This window comes from Ursus americanus, chromosome 21 (genome assembly GCF_024610735.1).
Source record: "Ursus americanus isolate L20-20 chromosome 21, mUrsAme1.1.p, whole genome shotgun sequence".
Taxonomy (NCBI): domain Eukaryota; kingdom Metazoa; phylum Chordata; class Mammalia; order Carnivora; family Ursidae; genus Ursus; species Ursus americanus.
This window is the reverse complement of record NC_142147.1, coordinates 56,796,373-56,802,750: the sequence shown is the minus strand read 5'-3', so window position 1 is coordinate 56,802,750 and position 6,378 is coordinate 56,796,373.

Below are 6,378 nucleotides of genomic sequence, written 5' to 3'. Positions count from 1 at the left end.
GGAAGTAAGGAAAAGGGAGGTTTCAGAAGGGTTTTCACATGTTAAAGAAGACTCACAGGATACCAGAGGCCTTGCCATTGTCAAGTTAAGGTTGTTCTTCCCTCTAGCAAGACATTGACAGTCGGGAACTTCCTGGAGGAACATTATGCTCTGCCCACATCAAGTATCTGTCAATGGGCTGCAGGTTATAAAGACATTTAATTCTATTTACATTCCCTTCTGGAAGCTATTGCTAAGGCTTTTGTAAGTAAACTGAGGGGAGACTCTTGTCTTGTAGGATTGTGATCTCTATTAGTTAACTATTTGTTTTTCCTTTGCTGAGTTTTAGGGCAGCCCGGAGTGCCTGAGGAATGTCACATATAACCCATGGGGGGGGGGGTTGCCGGATGTCAGCTTCTGCTTTGTCCTCAGCTTGCCTTCTGTTCCCTCATCAAAAATAGAGAAAAGATACCATCCATAATCCCACAACTCAGAACTGCTGCTAACACTATTAACATTTGTAGCATGTCACTAAAAACATATTTTCCTGGGGCGCCTGGGTGGCTCAGTCTGTTAAGCATCTGCCTTCAGCTCAGGTCATGACCCCAGGGTCCTGGGATCAAGTCCGGCATTAGGCTCCCTGCTCAGTGGGAAGCCTGCTTCTCCCTTGGCCTCTGCCCCTCCCCTTGCTTGTGCTCTCTCTCTCTCTCTCTCTCAAATAAATAAACAAAATCTTTAAAAAATTTATTTTCCTTTCACATCCTGGTTGAGATTTGTATACCTAAATAAACAATTTAGAAAAATGGGAGTATATAGTATACAATCTCCATAACATTTTTCTCTATTATCTTTCTTTGTCAAAAAGCATTCTTTAGTCAATTTTTAAATAATTGCAATGTCAAAATTATTGATTGCCACAAGTAATTTGAACAAAAGTGCTGTTGTTGGGCTCAAAATCCTGAATACTGAGCAAATTCTTAGTATGCTTCTATCTCAAGTCTTGGCCAACTGACCCTCCTGTTGGTGCAGTGTGGATGCCTGGTAAGTAAGTGCCATTCACTTCTGCGGTCAGAGAGTCTCAGATTCGTGAGGCTATGTGAACCACAGAGAATTGTATACTGTCATTTGTTACTGGAGAACTACACAGAGCATTTGGGTTGGAATTCATTACATTCTCCTTCCCCAACATGTTGGTCTACCCTCCAGAGCTTCTAGCATCTTTCACTAGAACTATCTGGGCCAACTCTACAGATTAAAATAGAAACTCTGCACAAAATATGAAAAACAGTTACCTGAAAGTACCAGAGAGTTACCAGAGGAGAAAGAAACTGAAGAAATAATGACCAAAATTTTCTCAATTTGATGAAAGTATAAAACTGCAAATTCAAAAAGTTGAGTGTCCTGGGGAATCTTAGGCAGAGGAGGGACCCAAACTTTTACAGTTGGGTTGGATTCAGAAGCCCTCTTCTGTGGCCCCACGGCAGGAGGCAGTGCTGGGTATTGGAAATGGAGAAAAAAATGCCTCCTCATTTCTTCCACCATCCAGACTACTCTCTCTTACCCTTACTCCTTGCCCTTTTTCAAGCTCCCATCAAAGAACAGCTAATCTGGCAGCTACTCCAAACCCCAGCATGCATGTTAAACTCCTTGGATCTGCATTTCTGTAGGAAAAAGTCCCCAAATTCAGCTGATAAGATGTAAGCAATGTTTGCAATGGGGATTGACAGCTAAAGTGATCTTGCTTTAGTATATAATGAGAAAATAGCACTATCTAGCATAATGTCCTATCATCGTGCTTTGGGAATGCCATTATACTTGTTAGGTTATATATTGACTAATTTATCTGTTTATTGTCTAACTCTTGCTAAGTGTATGCTCCAGTGTTTGTTTTATTTCTATTTAGAACACTTCCTGGGACAAATTGGGTACTCAATAAATAGATGTTGAATGGATGAATTTTAAAAATTGATGTGTTCTAACACAGGAAACAACAGATGTTGGCAAAGATGAGGAGAAAGGGGAATGGAATCCTCTTACACTGTTGGTGGGAATGCAAACTGGTGGAGCCACTCTGGAAAACAGTGTGGAGGGTCCTCAAAAAGTTAAAAATAGAACTACCCTGCAGCCCAGCAAATGCACTACTAGGTATTTACCCAAAGGATGCAAAATAACTAATTCGAAGGGGGACATGCACCCTGATGTTTATTGCAGCGTTCTCAACAGTAGTCAGATTATGGAAATGATGAGGTTGTGGAATATAGGTGAGGTTCAGTGGGGTGGAGTCCAGAGCCAACGACCAAGAAAGAATTCTTGAGACGACTTTGGTGCAAAAGGTGGTTTTATTGAAGCACGGGGACAAGACCCGTGGGCAGAATGAGCTGCACCGGGGTCATGAGGAGTGGCCCATTATATACCCTCAAGTTGGGAGGGGGTTAGGGATAGCGTGAGTCTCTAAGGAATTTTGGAAGCAAGGTTTCCAGGACCTTGAGGGGGCTAGCTATTGTTGGGAAAAGGTCATTTATTACTGTCTAGTAAAACCTTAGTCATGAGACCCTTCAGATGTATATCGGTGGGCCACATGCTTGGGGGATGATTGCAAACACGTATCTTGGGGGGGGGGGTTAGAGATAAAGGAAGTTTCCAAAGGAATTTTTATCCATTAAAGTAGATTTACAGGATCTTGGGGGAGGGGAGGGGGTCAGGCTAGGACTGCCTTTTGCCCTTAGCAAAGTATTAACACGGAGGCCGCTGAGTTCCTAGAGGAATGTCACCGTGCCTCTTTCAAGGACTTGTCAATGGGCTGTAGGTAGTAAGGAAATTTAAGTGTCTACATACATTCCCTTCTGGAAGCTAGGTTACTGATAGCTTTGTTCTTGTAAACTGCTAAGACATTTGTAAACTGAAGGAGACTCAAGTCTTGCAAGATTGTGGTATCTATAGGTTAACTGTTTCTTTGTCCTTTAGGGCAGGCAGGAGTGCCCGAGGAATGTTGCATACATGGGGGGGGGGGGGGTTGCAGGGTATCAGCTTCTGCTTTGTCCTCAGCTCGCCTTCCGTTCCCTCATCAGAAAGAGCCCAAATATGCGTCAGCTGAAGAACGGATAAAGATGTGGTGTATATATACACCATGGAATATTAACTCAGCCATCAAAAAGAAAGAAATCTTGCCATCTGCAAGGACATGGATGGAGGTAGAGTGTACTATGCTAAGTGAAATAAGTCAGTCAGAGAAAGATAAATACCACATGATTTCACTTATGTGAAATTTAAGAAACAAAACAGATGAACATTGGGGAAAATAAGAAGAGAGAGAGGCAAACTATAAAACAGACTCAACTATAGAGAACAAACTGAGGGTTGCTAGAGGGGAGGTGGGCGGGGGATGATGGGCTAAAAGTGATGAGGGAACACAAGGCAAGCTGAGGACAAAGCAGAAGTGGACACCCGCCCCCCCCCCCACCCCATGGGATATATGTGACATTCCTCAGGCACTCCGGGCTGCCCTAAAACTCAGCAAAGGAAAAACAAATAGTTAACTAATAGAGATCACAATCCTACAAGACAAGAGTCTCCCCTCAGTTTACTTACAAAAGCCTTAGCAATAGCTTCCAGAAGGGAATGTAAATAGAATTAAATGTCTTTATAACCTGCAGCCCATTGACAGATACTTGATGTGGGCAGAGCATAATGTTCCTCCAGGAAGTTCCCGACTGTCAATGTCTTGCTAGAGGGAAGAACAACCTTAACTTGACAATGGCAAGGCCTCTGGCATCCTGTGAGTCTTCTTTAACATGTGAAAATCCTTCTGAAACCTCCCTTTTCCTTACTTCCCCCAACCCCCTAGTATACCATCAGCCACCCCTCTGAGAAAGAGCAGCAGCTCTTTCTGTCCACAGGTCCTGTCCCCGTGCTTTCGTAAATCACCATTTTGCACCAAAGACATCTCAAGAATTCTTTCTTGGTCGTGGCCTCCGGACTCCACCCCACTGAACCTCACCGATATTCCAAAACCACATCAAATGGGCGATGGGTATTAAGGAGAGCATCTGTTGTGATGAGCACTGGGTGTTACAGGTAAGTGATGAATCACTAACTTCTACTCCTGAAACTAGTATTACACTATATGTTAACTGCCTATAATTTAAATAAAAACTCGAAAGAAAAAGAAATAATAAAAAATAATAAAAATCTATGTGTTCTATGTGTATTCTCTAAATACCCACAAAGGACCAAAAAAGCTTGTCCCACGCTGAGATATGATTTTTGTCCCTTCCCCGGAGATCTAAAGAAAATAAAATGAAACCCCAGAATGAAAGAAAAAAGAACGCATTAGCTAAAAGGAAGCGCTCAGTGGCTGTTTTGCAGTACAACATCGCCACCTGCTGGACACGGGCAGCACGTACAACAGCTCCCCTGGAAGCTGAGGTTTCTAGCAGGCAGGCCTGGGGGTTCTTTCCCTGACGTCCCCATTCCAAGTCAATTTAGACTGAATGACTGGCAAGCAAGACTTCGCTGGCTGAATGAAATACTCTATTTAGGGGTGTAGCCAACCTCGCCATGGCGTCATGTTTTTTTGGGGTTTTTTTGTTTGTTTTTTTAAAGATTTTATTTATTTGACAGCCAGAGAGACAGCCAGAGAGAGAGGGAACACAGCAGGGGGAGTGGAAGAGGAAGAAGCAGGCTCCCAGCGGAGGAGCCTGATGTGGGGCTCGATCCCAGAACGCTGGGATCACACCCTGAGCCGAAGGCAGACGCTTAACGACTGAGCCACCCAGGTGCCCCCATGGCATCATGTTTTTTTGGGTTTTTGTTTGTTTGTTTGTTTAAAGATTTTATTTATTTGACAGACAGACAGCCAGAGAGAGAACACAAGCAGGGGGAGTGGGAGAGGAAGAAGCAGGCTCCCAGCGCAGGAGCCTGATGTGGGGCTCAATCCCAGGACGCTGGGATCACGCCCTGAGCCGAAGGCAGACGCTTAACGACTGAGCCACCCAGGTGCCCCCATGGCGTCATGTTTTACTCGGAGGAACGGCAGACACCTTTTCAGGGAAGTTTTATCCTTCCCTAAAGAGCCACTAGCTCAGCGGAGATTTTGAATTACAGAGGTTCCCCTGAAGTGCCTGGGTGCAATTCATTGACGTTTCAGCCAAGTGAAGGCTGACGGCGTCTGTCGATGGTGGCAGCTACCCACACGGATGCAGTAAGGTCAGGTGGGGCTAACGGACACGCCATCGGCCTCGCCTTAGACAACACTCTAAGGACCAGACTTTATGAAACACTAAGAATCTGGAGGCGCAGTGGCCCACTTACTACCCAGACAGGAGAGAAGAAACGGCAACTAATCTTATTGTAATTTTTCATAATTTAAAAATCACAGGGTGCCTGGGTGGCTCAGTTGGCTAAGCAGCTGCCTTCGACTCAGGTCATGCTCAGGTCAGGCTCCCTGCTCAGTGGGGAGTCGGCTTCTCCCTCTGCCCCTCCCCCATTTGCTCTCTCTCTCTGTCAAATACATACATAAAATCCTTTAAAAAAAAAAAAAAAGGAAAGTAAAAGGTGACACTTCAAAACTAGGCTACCTGGTGTAAGGTGCCCACTCATTGCTTACCTGGCTTTCCCATAACATGAAGGAACATGTGCTCCTTTCCCCCTAACAGCTGGGTCTGCAGATTTTCCCTCGAGGAAAGAGATTCTTTTTTTTTTTTTTTTTTAAAGATTTTATTTATTTATTTGACAGAGAGACAGCCAGCGAGAGAGGGAACACAAGCAGGGGGAGTGGGAGAGGAAGAAGCAGGCTCATAGCGGAAGAGCCTGATGTGGGGCTCGATCCCATAACGCCGGGATCACGCCCTGAGCCGAAGGCAGACGCTTAACCGCTGTGCCACCCAGGCGCCCCTCGAGGAAAGAGATTCTGTTTGGCTTGCTGAGGTAGCCAAATGCAGGTGTGATTTCTCTTCTTTTTTGGGGGTGGGGGGGTGGGGAGTGGGCTTGGGGTTTTTGTGTGTGTGGTAAAATATACATAATATTAACCATTTTAGTCATTTTTAGGTGTACAATTCAGTAACATTAAGTACATACCCTTACAGCACAACCACATAAGGTTTCTCCAAGGAATGCAAGGTTGTTTAAATATCTGAAAATCAAGCAAAATAATTTACCATGTTAAAAAAACTCAAAAAATTAAAAACCATGATTACTTCAATAGATGCAGAAAAGCTTTTCACAAAATGTAACATCCAATCCAGATAAAGACTCTGAGCAAACCAAGAAAGAACTTACTCAACTTGATAAAAACCATTTTCAAAACCAGCTAATTTGATACAGAATGATAAAAAACCTGGATGCTTTTCCCCTAAAATCAGGAGCAAAGCAAGGATGTCTGCCCTCACGTCTACTTACTTC